The 17,515-nt window shown below is 34.2% G+C and overlaps 1 protein-coding gene across 3 annotated transcripts in view; it reads right to left on the bottom strand.

Annotated features, from left to right (window-relative positions):
• The window catches only part of ci (transcriptional activator cubitus interruptus), a 230,985-nt gene that overhangs the window by 46,610 nt on the left and 166,860 nt on the right, over positions 1-17,515 (bottom strand). The window contains exon 1 of one of the 3 annotated variants that reach the window (XM_074115815.1): positions 1,000-4,769. The exons of the other annotated variants lie outside the window; for them this stretch is intronic. The gene's annotated coding sequence lies outside the window, so the exon portion shown is untranslated. Of the gene's footprint in view, positions 1-999; positions 4,770-17,515 lie in introns of those variants that run through there. 3 annotated transcript variants of the gene reach the window in all.

Here is a 17,515-nt window from a genome sequence, read left to right as displayed (position 1 = left end):
GGATTTTAAGGAAGTTCTGGAATGTGTGACGTGATTTCTGTCAGCAGGGCTTCTACATCCTTGATGACCTTTTTTACCTTTACACCTGTACTTATCGGAGAAACCAACACATACCAACATGTGATGTGTATCTACTTTAACTACCACAAACTTAATTAAAAGCTCATTCTATGAAAAATATACGACATCCTGAACAGAGCAATCTTTACTGAACACAATTAAAACTAATTATATCTAAAAATGTGGAATCGGACCTAGATATTCAGATAGCATCAAGAAATAAGGCATTAGATTTTCTTTAAATTTAGTGTAAATTTTAGATTAATTCATTTTTATTTGAAAGTTTTTTTTATTTATGCTTAGCTTAGCTCTAATGTGCCACTTAGAATATGCATGTGTACATTTCAACCATTTAATAAAAAACAACTTTAGTTCTAATTCTATCACCCAATCCTTTACATTTGAAACTAAACAGGTTGAACTTGGAACAGATTCCTGAATAGTTGAATTTTTAGCTTTAATTAGAGAACTCTATTCTCTGATGGATACTCTAATCTTTGTATCCAATATGAGGAGGAATGGATAAACCATTTCTTCGGTTCTTAGCAGCAACTCCTGTGGGGTTCCCCAGGCTAACAATACCTTTCTCTGACACCCTCACATTAGACCTTGCAGAGAGAGATACGTAGTTGATGGGTGCAACTATTTGGATTTGACGAAAGCACGTGTTCTAACAACTAACTCTTCAACTACACAAACATTACGTTGTAACATATTAATATTTAATTCTATGAACAAATACCGCCATTGAAGGGAGACATTTTTTTGGGAACTTTCAGGTCACTGTGAATTGAGTTCTAGCCACTCCCTTAAACCATTCTAACCTGACCTTTCTCTTGAGACAATCTTGACTGCTAAAGTATAAAAAAAAAAAATCTAAAGCTAAAAGCTTTAACCTGTCTTCTAGTTCCCAAATTACAGTAGTCTGAGTGCACATACCTCTGCAAAAGAATTTTTTCACATCTGCAAAGCTCCTGGGCGTTCTACAACGTTGTTTGCCTGACTTCTACTTGAAATGTATACAGCATTTCTGACAATTTGCTTTCTTTTTAAGTAAAACTTAGTGCTTAACACATAATTTATTTGTTAATTATTAATAATAATTAAAACAAATAACACTAGAACACAAGATAAAAAATTGAGTTCACTTTAAATCACTTGAAAATTTGTTAAATAACACTTTTATACTGGTGATAATTAGCTAATACTGAAGAAAAATATAGAAAATTTAAAAGCAATAGTCCGGTTTTAACTAGTAGTGAGACGGGCAGAGTGTATAGCCACTTGGATACTGGCCACCCAAGTAGGACGTTGCCTGTGCGGTGGAATTGGAATTGGTGGGAGAGAGCGGGATCGCCTCCTACTCCTCAGCATGGGCCAAGATGGAATTATCAACTAAGACAAGCCAATCAGCCAACCTTCGGCACACCTCATCTCCACCCGCCATCCACTGCTTACTATATAGTTTGTATTATATCACATGTGTTTATTTACTCGCTCACACTTATAACCCCCAACACGTATTTATGTATCCACTAATCTTTTTAATGAATTACTGTAAAATTGATGATTTTTTTTTTTTTTTTAACGATATTATTATCAACTTATTTTAACAGACTAAAGAAGGAACTGCATTTTCTTGGTCAAATGTCCAGTATTAATGCAGTTTCTCCTACGTCACCTAGGCTGACTTTCTCTCCAAATTTCTCTTACTGCAGGCTTTAAAGAGAATTTATTATTTCCAATTATTTTACGCGTAAATCAGTAATGATATAAGCTGCGTATTTTCAGCACGGTTCAGCTAGACTAGATTTTAATTATTATTTAAGTTTAAAATAATTACAAACTTTTTTTTTTGCATTTATTTATGCTACAATCAGCGCGTTAGCGCTATAAGTAACAAAGATAACAGAGTAACATTGAATGACAGAAGTATACTAGTGGAGAAGTTACCCAGTGGTAACACTCCCAAATGTTAGATGGTTGGCCACTCTCTTCACTTGAGAGGAGATCACGAGGCCACTGTCTTTTAAGGCGTCTTGTCAGGGTTGTCAGGAAGAGTTCTAGAAGAAAGATTTTGAGCTAGAGGATTCATATGAGATTGCAGGTTGAAGTGGAGTTTTCTGTATCTTGTTTTAGCAACTTGGGTGACAAAAGGAATGTTAAGGTCAGTGTGTATAGTCAGGTTGGAGACATAAAAAGGAGCGTGTACAGTAGTTCGAAGTATTTTAAATTGTAGAGATTGAATCCTTTGGAGATTAGAGCGTTTGGTTGAACTCCACAGCTCTATTCCATACGCCCAGATGGGTTTCAAAATAGCCGTATAAATCCAGTCTTTTGTTGTCCAGAGAGAGTTTTGATCTGTCGTCTAAGAGTCTTTTAAGTAGTCGATAGCGTCTGTTCAGTTCTGTTCTTTTAAGTCTAGTGTGGGAGTACAAACTTTTTAATTTTATTTAATTAAAAAATGAAATTGGCTTAGCTGCAACATATCGCGTCATTTTTGTAACAGTTGTTCAATGTCACTTCTTACTTTTGTTTACCACCTGCAGTGCAACGTGACCACCAATATGGACAAATCATGTGTTACTAGTTTAAACCAGATATAAATATTTTCTATTTAAATAATTAACGATTAAAAATACAACAACGTACTCAAACCGATCTGAATTTTATGTATCTAACGCTACCCTCCGTGACTACCTCGAAGATCTCATTAATCTCAAGAATCTAAATCTAAATACAGGAAATTCTTGGGACCATCTTCCTTTCTGTACCAATCCTCTTGTTCCAAAAATCTTGCCTCCAAAACTATTCCAGATTGCCTTCTTCATCGATTGAGAGGCTGTTGGTAAGGAACTGATCCAATCAAGAAGACTTCTTACATCACTGATTACATTTTATTTCTGTAGATTGTAAATGGTAAATAAATTTTTAAAAAAAATCAATCTTTTTATAGTTTTAAGAAGGAGATACATGAATAGATCACCTCTAAAGTGCCTTTTTTGAAAACTGTACGGTTCAGTCTCTAGTGTACTATTAAGGAGGGTTATAAAGAGTGGCTTTTTCCTATCTATCGCCGCCAATATCTTTTGGTTTCTTTCCTTTTTCAGGTCATCCAGTCTCAAAGGCCTTCCTATATTTTTCAACTCCTTCAGTTTAAATCCTCGATACATTCCCGTAATACCAGATCTCGCTCATCCGATCTCTATATTCCCTCTCACCGTACCTCATCCTTTGACAAATCTTTCCTTATACATGCTACCTCTCTCTGGAACTCCTTGCCATCATCTGTTCGCCATGCTCCTACCCTTTCTATCTTTAAATCCCTTCTGTTCAGTTATCTCCTTTCTATTCAGCTTCCTCCGAAATTCTAATTGTTTTAATTTATTTCCTTAATTTCTGCTGTTATTTTTATTTTCACTTTTTGTAAATACTTATTTATTTATTTATTTTCTGTTTAATCACAGGCCAAACTGTTAAGGCCTCTATTTGTACCTGTGTTTATTCTTAGGGGACAATTGTCCCGGAATAATAAATTTCTTTTCTATTCTATTCTATATTGGTTACGAAAATTCCAGATTTGAAAAAAATTCCTTAACCTGAAGTATGTCTTTAAGAGATTTGTGTAGAACGGAAACGGAAGTGAATTCAAATTTTCTACACCAAACTGATTTATCTATTTCTGACGGTGGATGGAAGTCCGAAACCGATAAATATGCATCCTATGACGTCCAATTCAAAGATATCATCCAGCACCAATCCCAATTTCAATATAAATATCGTTATTAGAAGAATATTTGTAAGTTCAAAGCTTCAGAAAGTCGAGTGTGTGTTTAATGCGAAGCTTTATGACCTGTTGGACCTCTAAAAATTGCTCCCTTACAAGATTTGATGCATTTAGTGCCAATATTATTTATTGACTAGTAAATTAGTATTATAAGCTAATTCAAGAAATAGATGGACGAAGCTTGATTAACAGAAAATTGATGTCCGAACTAACTTTAATAAATGAAAGCTGAAGAATAAATTTATTGACAAAGCAGGGCAGATACTACTACTTTGCATTCACTGCAGATCTATACATGATTTCGTTTTTAAAATAGACAGTCTCTATTCTACTGGCGTCTACTTCATCATAAGAAATTCCTATTGCAGTAATAAAATCCTTCGTTAACAAGCTTGGCCCTAGAATCATATTATATTTATAGAAGCTTACAAAGCGCCTTGTATCTTTTATACTAAAAAGTTTTAGTAGAACTGAACTAGTTCTTCTCTTCTTAGTAAGTATATTTACAATGATACCAACTTACAGACCATATGTCTTTCAAGAGACCAGACGGAACTTTTGTAAAGTTGCACACCCTGATTTGTAAACTTGCTTTGCTCTAGAAACTTGCCTTTAACTTCCTCTCCCAATGAACGTCTTTTTACTATTAACTTTTTTTTGTTTTAAGACTGTTTTACTTATTTTGGTTATTCTTCTTAAGCTCTACTCCAAACTTTGTTTTTTTTATTGTTAAGAAAAACATATGGTATTAATAAATCAATTCTTCGCCTCTCTTTTGAAACTTCTTTTCTAACCACTTGGTGTTCACTTTCTTTATGCTCCTTACAAACCATGTTTACATAACATTACCAAACTAAATGAGATTGAACACAGGGTAGTAAGGAGCGGGGGAAAAAAAGAAGAGTTCCTAGGCTCAATAAAAGCCCTTAATTCTCACAGTTAAAATTATTACTTTAGGACAAGAAAGTATTACTTAATTATTGTAATAACTTTAATTTCTAGAGACTTTGTTGTATTTTTGGTGCTTCAGATAAAATTTGATGTGTTTACAAAGTAAATTTTATTATTAATAAATATACGAGTATATTACGACTTATAAAGGGCGCAATATAACCTGCTACACAGAACTAGTCAAGAAAGAGAGGTTATCTTTTTTATTTCTAACAAAAACCAAAAACTGCATCACTGACCATTTCCGCATGTAATAAAATACTGAATTAAAGAATATTACAAAGCTTTCTTCAATTTTGGAACAGCTTTAATAATAATAATAATAATATAGGGAAGGGATTAGCTATGAGGTTAGCATACTGGACTCCCACGCGGAGGTCCCGGGTTCGAATCCAGCTGCTGACCCTTAGATTTTCTCTTCCTAGGAGCTTCTTACAGCTCACTGTCCGGTGATGGACAGTGTTGTCTGAAACGAGAGAACACTGTCCGGAGGCCGGCAGTGCACTGGAAAAAGCTCCGGGCGCTAATAACCTTAGATGTTGACGCGCCTTAAATAAAAAAAATAAAAATAAATAATAATAATAATAATAGTAATAATAAAAAATGGAAATAATTAGCTCAGTGGCTACTGGATTTTCACGCGAAGATTACAGTTCGAATACAGACAGCTACAGAAGCTTTTCTAATTTTAAAAAGCTCACTGTATGGATCAAATAAACACTATTCAGAAGCCAGCAAAAGCTCTGGGCGACTTACTAGAAGATATAGTCTGTATCTTCATCTTCAATAATTTACAGCAAAATAATTAAATATAAACCACGAATCCATCAAAACCAATTTAACCAAAAAAAGAAAAACTAATTCTGTAGGCTGTAATATTTGAAAGCTTTCTTACGATATTTTAATTTCCTTCGCATCTAAATAAATTAACATTTTACAAAAACAATAGAGACGTTATAAATTTAAATTTTGTATGAATACAAAATTAAGTAATAAATCAAATAAAACCAATAATAAATAGAATATTTAGATTATCTATTACTGTTTTTTTCGATTAAAATACGCACAACAAAATAGTACATTAATTCCAGACAGAAACGAATTATTTATTTGTATCAAATGAATATAGAGAAGTTAAAGATTTAATTAAGAACTAGTTCATATAGCAAGGTAGGTCGTAAATCTGAACACCTGGTCTTATAATTCAGATATGAGAAAGGAAAAAAATAATTTAGTGGGTGCTGCCAGTCCTAACTTATATCCTACGACTTGTTTACGTATTAACGAAAAAAATTTAAAAAAATGTACTTTTATATAAAACCATGTGAAACATTCGTATATTTTTTAATGAATGCAAAAAAGTTAAAAGAATCTTCTGAGGCAATGATGTCACTAGTTCATCCATTAGTAAATGAAAATATCTGTTATGAATCACTAAAATGACTTTCAACTGCTCTTGGCATCATGAATATTGTAGGGATGGAGTTGTCCCCATTTTGATGCACGAGAAAAATTACACGGCTATCTGTGGCCCAAACTTCTCCCATTCGTGACTGTATTAGTGCATGAAGAAGTAGTTAGGTACTGGTGAGTTTTTGGAGGGGCTAGTTCTAATGGGGATACCTAGTTTTTAGGTACTGTCGGATTGCCTTTGGGCATGACCTGAGGGTAGACCAGCAATAGAGTCACAGATAAAAGGTGACAAAATTTCGACTTAGTGAGCAAGTTAGATAATCTGAGAAAAATATATGAATCTATCACGAGTTATTTAAGTTTTTTGTATCTATTTAAATAGAAAATATTTATCTCCAACATCAGCATCACATGACGTTATAAACATATACATAAAAAGGAAGGGAGACCTAATTAAGAAAAAGATCAATCGACAGAGAAGCTGCTGGCTGATGAGTTCCTCATGTAGAGCTTTGATGGTCCTCATCTATAATTCTGTGATTTTTTTTTCCAAATTTATTTTAAAAAAACTGTTTTGTGCTGTTCAACCGAATGGTAAATAAGTCTGGGCAATCATTAACCGTTGGAGCTTTTTGACTAAAGTGGAACGATACTGTATTATGCACCATCAGGCGTCGAAAACATGCCTTTAGATAAATGTGCAAATAAAATTCAATTATTATCTTCCTCAAATTTCAATAATTATTCTATAATAATTTCATTCAATAATATACAAATAAATGAACTGCATAAATGAACAGTATATTAAGTTGTGAAGAATAATGGGTACAAATACGTGTATAATAAAAGAAGACAGATGACATCATTACAAACAACCTAATTGATGCAACGGCCACACTAATTCAAATATGTAAATGTATTCTTAAAGTGAAACATGAAAGGAATCGCTGTTTTTGTTTTAATACAACTGGAATTTATTACATAATAATTATTATTAATAACGTTTTATTGGTGAAACTGCAACTATTTGTTTAGTAAAAGGTTGTGAAATAGAGCGCTCTATTGTGAAATAAGAGAAACAAAGAGAAAGAATTGAAACAAGAAATAGAACATGTAGAATGAGAGAGATATTGGAATTGCAAAGACAATACGAAATAGAATGAAAAGGAGTTGTTGAGGTGAGTGTGTTAGTTGTAGATAAAAGGAGAAGATGGCCACAACGTTTCCAGCATTAATTAAGCTTCAGTACTTATAATTGGAATGTTTTTCATCCTTTATTCTTTTATAGCCATTTGAGTGTGCGCACCAGAACACTGGACAGATAACTAAATCAGAGAATATTACTGTAGTTCAATTTGGTTCCCCAGTTTGTGTTGTTAATAGAAGCAAATAAAAAAAAGCAGGTTTTTATTTATTTCTTATGAAAAGAGAGAGAAAAGATTTTAGTAAAAAGGAAAAAAAAGGCCGCGCGGTGTTTAAGTGTGCGCGATATATAGATGTATCAAGAGAGGCCGAGAACAGTTCTATACTGGCCGGTATTATGAAATAGTAGTCGAGACCGCACGCCTGTCCCCCTGCTGTAGCGCTCTCGAGACACAAGAACGGAGCATGAAATGAAAGAAAGAAAAACAAGATATATATATATAATGGAATAAAAGAGATAGCACGGCACCACTAATGAGAGAAAGAGAAAAGAGGATACACCTCAGAGAAGAACTCCAGCAGAGAATCTCCCAATAGAAGAACTGGAAGAACAGAGAGTTGTAGAGTCTAAGCTCGCCGAGGTAATTTATTGTATGAAGTTGTTTGTTGGAGCTGCTGCAACCGGAGTAAGTGAGATGGTGCTATATAACATATATATATATATATATCCCTCTTTCTCTGTCTCTAAATGCCACCTCCCACTATTTGGGTCCGCCAATACCATCATCAACTAAAGGAGTCTGTATCATGTCACACCTCACCACCATCACCATCTCTTTTCTAAAATTGGAAGTCAAAAAGAGTTATCCGTCTAAATATCAACGTGTCAAACTTAAAAACTAAACTGAAAGAAAAAATGTGATATACCATCTGTTCTGCTTACGAGCAGAGCATTCTGCATAGGGTAAGCTTTCTTTATTCAAGGTGCCTGCATGCAGCAAAAATTGACTTTGAAGAGGAGGATGAATTGGTTAGGGAAGGTTCAAATAGCCGAATTGTCCTTCTACCACGTATTTAGGAGGCTGTGCGAAGTCCTGGGTTTGCAGTAAACTTCAGGACTGTTGGCCTAAATATCGCCTGTTGAAACGTTACAAAGGGAACCCTGCCTAAAGTCAGGACTAAGACTATTTACCAGTTAAAGTTCCCTACTAACCGGAAACTTGAGCGGAGAATTTAGCCTTTTAGCGGAAGTGAATATTGGCTTCACATGTCCTCTGCTACTGCTTACGGGCCTCTGTGAGCTTACAGGATCGTCACCTCTGTGGGCATCGAGATTCTGTATGATAGTAAGTGGGTTAGTGCCAACTAATCAATGAACAGGACAGATCCTTAAGCTCATGAGGATTGTAAAACGTTTGGCCCACTTAACACACTTCAACTATTTGACGGGCTTGTTTTGGTACTAAACTTCTTAAACCGCAGCTATACAAATTGACCACATTTCCTCAATAATACAACATCTGATCAGCTGATACTAATGTTAGGTTATCCGTACTGCCCATATCAGCTGTAATTTATTATAATTTGTGAAATTATCGGAAATATTATCAGCATGGGTGGTATTACTGCAGCTGATAGAGCACTGGCTAGTCATCATTTAATCAAATTCTTAATCCATTAAATAATATTATTTAAGGACAAAAGAAAAAGGCTTTCGGCCATCTTCTTTTCAAATCCTTTGTGTTGTAAATATTAAATATTTCCTTATTAAGCGATGGTAAAGAGAGAAATGGCGCCGTCTTATACGCTGGCGTAGGGCATTATTATAAAAAGGGAAGTGAGTTATTATTGGACGACTCCACTAAGTTGGCTGAGAAATGGCTTACCACTAACTTCTGCAAATTGACCTAATTAGTACACAATAGTTTAATGGAAGCAATAACTGTATGCAAGGAGGTTGAGGAATTAATAATTGAATAAAAGGAATGGATTAATATAGTACGTTTTTTATGTGTTTAATAATTTGTGTTTTATTTGAAAAACGAGTGTTATTGCGTTTTTGAAAATTATTATTATTATTTAAATTTATTTTGTTATTTACAATCTGTATAATACGCTATACAATAAGTAAATAGGGAGATAGAAGTATAGAGGCGTGAAAGGCAGGAGGAAAGAAACTGCCCAGCGGCAGCACTTTCTACAGGATATGATTTTAGGCCTTCAGACTACGAGGAAGTCGCGGGGCCACTGGCGATTCAGTCGGCGAGGAGTATTAGAGGAGGCGAGAGACAGTACAAGAGGATTAGAGCTAGTCGAGAGTGTAGTATGGAATTTTTGATATTTAGTCTTGGCTAATTGGTGTACGAAGGGGATGTTGCAGTCGTTGTTTAGAGTGAGGTTAGTCACCGTAGAAAGGAGCGTCAGCTATCTGTCGAAGTACTTTTGATTGAAATGTCTGTACAGTCCGTATGTTTGTAGGTTTGGCTGAACCCCACAGTCCACATTGGTTTGAGGATAATACTGTATATTAATCGTTTTAGTTCAATGGGTAATTTGGAGCGTCGTCCAAGAAGTCTGTAAAGTAGTTTCGCACGTTTTGTCATTGCTTGTCTTTTAAGTCTAGTGTGTGGGTTCCACGTGAGTCGCTTGTCTATGTAGAGCCCAAGGTAGCGCACCAGATCTGTATAAGGAAGAGGATTGCTGTTGAAGAGAACAGGTGGACAGGAGCCCCGCCGGAGAGTAAACGTGGCGTGCTGGCATTTCTGTGAGATCATTTTAATCCGCCACTTTTTGGCCTAGGATTCTATTTCATGTAAGTGTGTCTGTAACTTGTTTGAAGCTGATGAAGGATGTGTACTAGTGGCTAGTATGGCTGTATCATCTGCATATGTACAGAGCAGTGTAGAGGGTTGTACAGGTATGTCTGATGTGTAAACTGTTTAGAGAACGGGGCCAAGTATACTCCCCTGCGGCACTCCCGCCCCCACTGTCGAGAAAGAAGAGATTGCTGAGCCAGTACTGACTTGAAAGAACCTATCTGTAAGATAGGAGGCAAAATGAAAATTATTATAAATTAATTTCAATTTTCTTTGATTACACAATTTAAGTTTGGTTAAACGATGCCCATTTTACATGAAATACAAAAGACATATCTACAGCGTAAATCGAATGATGATTTTACCAAACAATATCTTACCAAAGCCCCAAACATTTCTGTAAATGGTTAATAATAAAAGTTAATTCACTGTTAAGTACAGTATATTCTATAAATCATTAATTATTTTTCTAATTACCGATAATTGAAGAGGTTTTTCAATTATTATGATCACTTTTTATTGTTTCAAAAAAATATAATTATAATGGAGAGACTTAATGGTGACATTATCTGTAAGGTGTACAGCAATAATAGAATTGATAAAAAGATAATTTAGAGAAATTTCTAGACATGACTAATGATTAAGACGATTTATCAACATCAGTAATTACAAAGATGAAGGCAGAAGACGGTAGATAAGTAGATCTAAATTATTTGATAAAGAAACTTTTTAAAAGATAACTCACAGTGGAACATCTTTTTTTGCCAAGAACGGTGTTTGTTGAGTCAAACAAAGAAAGAAACTACTTCTTAAGGAAAGGAAGGTGTGCTTTTTAATTACTCTAGCGAAGTTATTTGCCGAACCTCGTCTAGTGGCAGTAATTACATTAATTGAGCATTAAAATTGGTGAACTATGAAGTCAGTTAATTTTACTGTTAACGGCTATTTTGTTGATCATGGCAAAAATTACTTGATGGGGGAAGTTAAGTGGGATTCCTAAAGTAATTGGGACCAGGTGATTGTAGAGTTAACACAAGTGCCATGTTTTTATTTAGATATTTATTATATAAAAAGGCCCCATTTAAAATACATTTATTATAATAATAGTATAAATTTAAATTTTTCATCTTCATATTTTTATTTGGCTTAAAAATTTAATATCTTGCATCTTATTGGAACCTGCTTGGAGAGAACTAAGTCCTGACAAGACCAAATTGATGTTTCCATCCAACAATAAGGATTGTCAGTCGTATCCATTAAATGAAGTAAAGTAATCGCCAATTTTTTTCAGGCGGAACTTAATCCAACAACCAGTTAAGTGTCTTGGGCGAAAACGGAAGTATATACTCTACAATTAACATTGTTGTTCTAAAAAAATAAGAAGTATCATTGATTTCATTCATCGTTGCACGCATTGTATCCCTGACCGATTTCGAAACTAACCATATTTCTTAAAGTAGCCAAAACGGGATTCGGGGATTCGAACTGTGGATCTCCCACTTAAAATTTAAGCTTCATATCCACTACATCAACAACTTCCCTCAGATTTATCTAGCGCAGGGGTCGGCAACCTATTTTAAGTAGAGAGCCATTTTTCCTTAAATAATTTTAATAAATCTTACCAAGAGCCGCAAGGATGATAGTGTGAACAACTCTATAGATCATTTGTAATCTCAAATTATTACTTTATGATATTCAATAACATATAAATGTTTTATACATTTATTTTTTACATATTACAAAGTAAATAAACAAATAAATAATAACTAAACCTGTGTTTGAATAAAAGTATTATATAATTACGTACTTTATTTTAATTTAATTCTATTCAATTTCAGCCTATCAAATTTAAAATTCTTTTTGAAAATATATCTTTAACAAATGAACTTTTCATTTTTTCCAATAAAATTAAAATATACAATATATTTTGGACAGGCTGAAGAGCCACAAAATTTGGATAAAAGAGCCGCATGCGGCTCGCGAGCCTCGGGTTGCCGACCCCTGATCTAGCGCAATCCCTTGTACTTTTATAAGAGAGCTAAAGATTGTTTTTCTTAGTAATTCACAGCTTCTGGAGCACAGAATCCCTGGAGGATGATGTGGAAAAAAAAAGAGTATGAGCCAATAACAGGATGTCTTTTTCTTGCTTAAAGATATATCTTTTCTCATTACGGAGATTTTGCCATTTCATTTCCCATTCGAGGTGTTTTTGTTTTCAAAATTTTCCCAGCCTGAGATATTTTCCTTTCTGCACCAATTTTTATTATTTTAAACCTCATGAGCATTAATTTTCTCTCTTGCATCAGCAAGTATTGCCATTCTTGACGATACTGATTTGCATAGAATTTTTTTATTTTGTTTTGGTGTCACTTTTTAAAGGTGCTCAACATCTAAGGTCTTTCGCACCTGACCATGTTGCTGAATGATACTACACTAGTTCAAGAATAATAAAGGTGTATATAGACTTGCTACCTCTGAGAGGATGATGTTAATTTTTGTTTAAATTTAGCTCATTTTATCCAAAGATACAACAGTTTTACTTTAAAAAAAAGTGCCGAAAGAGGAGAAGAATTCTAGAAATCTATCCAACAGAGAATTCAGTATACTACCGAATTGGCAGCAGGAGGAAAGATGACGTATAACTAAAGTATGTTACATATGTTAAGTACAAAATAACCAATGCCTATTAAGTAATGCATCTTTTCAGAGACTAAATTTTGTATTGTATGCAAAAATTAAGTAACATTATTCTTGCTCCTATAAGAGCACATTACCTAAAGAAGAAGACAAAATGGATATTGAAAACGAAGTAGAACGTGGTAAGTAGCAATGGTTCGCCACCATTACGCCGGTGTACAACTTTACAGGCTTCATGTACCGTTTCATCTTGCTCTTCTAGCACAGACAATTCCATATAAGAAATAAACTGTGAGATAACGGGTCTGTTAACACAAAACTAACTGAGAACAATGCTTGTTGGTTGGAGACAGATCTGGTAATAACTTACCAAGCGTTCATAATCGCTGTAGTAGTTCTAATATTATTATTTAATCGCCACGATTTCTTTAGGTTCATAATTTGTGGAAATCTCCTTATTTTATATTGTTTTTTGGGGGGGTAAAAGAGCTAGAAAGAGCTCAGAATAAGTTACAGCTTAACTGGCAAGATAAGTCTCCTAGAGTCTTCAACGCCGCACTTGTTTAGAAAAGTTCAGCTACGAACCAAGATTGGTTAATATGAGAACTTTAAATTAAAGTATGTTTTGCTAATCAACTCCCAGCGATACCTCTAATTTGACAGTTGGACGTAAAAGCCGCGCTGTAAGAATAGACATAACTTTATTCAAGTAAAAGATTTTTGTCTTAATATAAAGGCAAGGTGCAAAAACCTTCCCAGAAATGTCTTTATCCCTAAAAAATAAAGTGTTACTACCCAGAAAGCACTTTATTAACGCTGGAAGGAGGAGGGAGGGACATTTAAAAAAATAAAGCGAGGCAATCAAAATCACTAAGTTATTTTCATATAATCTACGTTGAGGCTTATCATCAAACTTTATTTTCTGTATCATTAGAATTAGTTTTGCATACTTTAAAGGATTTACTGGGTCTTTTACATTTGATTGGGTTGTTAAGCTGATTTATTTTTTACAAAGCGAGAAAAATAATAAATTACAGCTTCATTTTTTATGCTACTAACAAACAAAAAATCTTTATAAATATCGCGGCTCGTCGAAGATGAGGCAATGGAACCGCAATCTCCCCCAAAAAAAGAAATAATCAAAATTTTTATTGTCCAACAAAATAGTTGTCGTCTTTTAGGCGTCACATCCATACACCAAATTTCTGCACCATCTTTATTATTATTCTAATAAATATGGATAAAATATGAAATGAGAACTTTATTTTTCTTTTCCAAAAACCTGGAATCTTCATTCATCTATCTTCTCTGATTTCATAAATATCTGGTATTATAAGCGACATGGACTTGCTTTTGGGTAGATTATCATTTTGGAATAATATAGACCTGTTTTTTTTTTAAGAGTTCGCCGACTTCTACTCGGGTGTAAATAACTTGGGTTAGTTTAATGGTGTCCCATAGCTCTTCTATACAGCTCAACCGGTTTTTCTTTATCATTTTATTTTTATTTAGACTTCCTTTCTAATACTTAAGTTATTTTTTATTTATTTATTTATTTTATTCATGCCCTAATTTAGGCATGAAAATATCTTAACCATTTTAAAGCTTTAGCTGCCTTTTTTTTAAGTCACAACTAATCTCTCACTTGAAATATATTATAATATACTATAATTTAATGAAATTAGATCCCTTGGATTCGAAAAAATTGATAACCTTAATTAGATTTGCGCTATCTCTTCAAAAATCACCTCAAACGATTCGCTTTAAATTTCGCTAGCTAACTTTAAATGTGCTTATCGATATTAGGTTTTAAAACTGTAACCTCTATAATCCCCCTTAAAATAGTATTCTAAATAGCTGTACAGGCACAGATCATTCTCTCATATTAAATACTTATTGAAATTGATTTAAAAGTGTAGACTTCAAAATAATTACTTTCGAGGAGTTATCACCTTTCGTTAAATCTACAAATGATAAGGGTAATCATTTAGATTGGGTTCTTCAGTGTTGGAATAATCAGGGAGTTGCACATAATGTGTTCCAATACCTTCCAAGGCTGCAAACGTTTTCTGCTGCCAAAATCAGCAAAACACCGTCCTTCAAATTTTCATTCTTAGATATTTCTCGCAATAATATCCATAAATTTCGCATCTAATTAAACGCATACAAATCTCTCATGTAATATGGGCTATTAATTGTAACCAAAATAAATAACAGGCGTTCGATATTGTTGCGTAATATTTAATTATAACAACAGAAAGTGACCTTTTAAATTGGATAACAATAAGTCTAGGGCAGTATAATACAATTTTTGAATTTTTAAGGTGTGGGCACCTTTCAAAAAGAAAGAAGCCGAAGAAGTAAAAGTTACAAGTTAGAAATGAGAAGGTTTTTTTTTTAACAGCAACGGCTAGAATCATTTTCGGAGACCAATTTCTTTCTACTTCTACTCCTACGTTTCATCAGGAGTTGTAACCGAACATCCTGAACAGAGCTATTCAGTACTATCAACAAATATTTCAACTCTTGAATAGCAAATTAACCCTAAAAGTGCAGTAATAATGTGGTAAAAATAAATATAATTTGGTTAAAGAGTAGTTATTCATTATTTGAAAAGGTTACAATCGCATTTAGCGCGACATTTAAAAAAATTGAAGACTAATTCATTCGCAGTAATAGTAGTGCCTAATTATGCTCACAGATACGGGATACAACTCTGGATTTAGCACAAACCACATTTATCACCCATATTTACACATTTAGGGATGCCTAAATTCTGGAAACAAACCCTGTTTATTCTTAAGGGCACCCATAAGACAATCTTTAGGTCGCAGTGGATTTCGCTTTTATATTTAAATATATATGTAGGTTAGTGCCAAATTTGTGTACAACAAAAATTTTTTATCTACTAATATCTTAAAAAGAAAATACATAAGACCATAGAAAACAAAATACTACCTGATATACAAATAAAGCAAATGTATTGAGAAGTTTTAATAAAAAGAAAACGGGTACATACAACATATCTCCCTAAATGTAAACCCATAGAATGTAGTAAGATATGATATTTAAGAAGACTTGGAGGTTGCCAAGGTGTGGTACTGGTGGGCAGAATGTTGAAGTGTGGGCACATAGAGGAATAAACAGACCAGAAATCTAAGCTAGACATTTCTAACAGTTCAGAGATCACCTTAATGAAATGATTCTGTGCATTAATGATCCATACTGAAAATAAAAGAATGGTAATTCGAGTCAATATTTTGGGAATTAAAAATTTCTCATAATAAAAGAAAAAACGCATAAAGTTCAAACTTGGCATTCTCGCCAAAAACATTTTTAGAAAATTTGTAATTTTTTTTACTGTGCTAATTATAATAAGGTAAAGCCATATTATAGTAGATTTAGCTTCATTTAATAATATCAATAAACCAATAAATTTGACTTTTATGCAAGTAATATTTTTTACTGCAATAAAATAATACCTGCAACAAACTAATGAAGTGAACAAAAACTGCAGTGTAAATATTAATTGGGTGTACGTGAGCTAATAAACTGGGACAATTCAGTGAACACGAGTAGCGTGCATCTAGTCGCCAGTGTAATAATACCACTTTTGCGCTGAGTGCAGGTTCGAATTGTTTCGCTTCGTTGAACGATTTAAGCAATTCAACGATTGAGAATGATTACCAGTAATAATAGCGTTCCACCATTACGAACATTGTAACTTCATCAAATCCTTCCAATACTATTTACGAGGGTCGTTTGAAAAGTGCGTGCAAAGTCAGAGAGATAGCACCACTGGCGCGTATCGAGGTTATGTTTAGTTAGTAGCATCTCTTGGAAGAACACACACCAAGTTTCAGCCAGATCGGTCTATTTCTTTGTATTTGGCATTCGTTTGAATCGAGGAAGTCGAGTGATTTTCAAAAAATGGACGAAAAAGAATTTCGTGTGTTGATTAAACACTACTTTATGAAAAGCAAAACGCCTCAGGAGACTAAAGAGAAGCTTGATAAACATTATGGTGACTCTGCACCTTCGATTAGAACAGTTTATAAGTGGTTACAAAATTTTCGGAGTGGCCATATGGGCACAAGTGACGCTGAACGTTCTGGACGCCCTGTTCAGGTTACTACTCCAGAAATCATTGATAAAATCCATGATATGGTGATGGATGACAGAAGAGTGAAGGTGCGTGAGATTGCTAGTGCTGTGGGCATCTCGAATGAACGGGTACATAATATTTTGCATCAACATTTGGACATGACAAAGCTATCCGCTTGACCAAAAACGAAATCGTGTGAAGTGTTGCAAGGACGGTTTGCAGCTGTTCCAGAAGAATCCGCAGGACTTTAAGCGTCGTTTCGTCACTGTGGATGAAACATGGATACATCACTACACTCCTGAGACCAAAGAACAATCTAAACAATGGGTTACCAAGGGGGAATCTGCGCCAAAAAAGGCGAAGACCGTTTCTTCGGCCGGAAAGATTATGGCGACAAGGTCTTTTGGGATTCGCAAGGAATAATCCTCATCGACTATCTAGAAAAGGGTAAAACTATTACAGGTGCATATTATTCATCGTTATTGGACCGTTTTAAAACCGAGCTGCCGAGAAAAACGCCCACGATTGGCCCACAAAAAAGTCCTTTTCCATCACGACAACGCACCAGCTCACACCTCAGCAGTTGTGGTCGCAAAATTAATG

This window comes from Rhodnius prolixus, unplaced genomic scaffold (assembly GCF_049639745.1).
Source record: "Rhodnius prolixus isolate KJV_2025 unplaced genomic scaffold, Rpr scaffold_13, whole genome shotgun sequence".
Taxonomy (NCBI): Eukaryota; Metazoa; Arthropoda; class Insecta; order Hemiptera; family Reduviidae; genus Rhodnius; species Rhodnius prolixus.
Note: the sequence above shows the minus strand (reverse complement) of the source record. Positions and strands in the feature narration are given on the sequence as shown.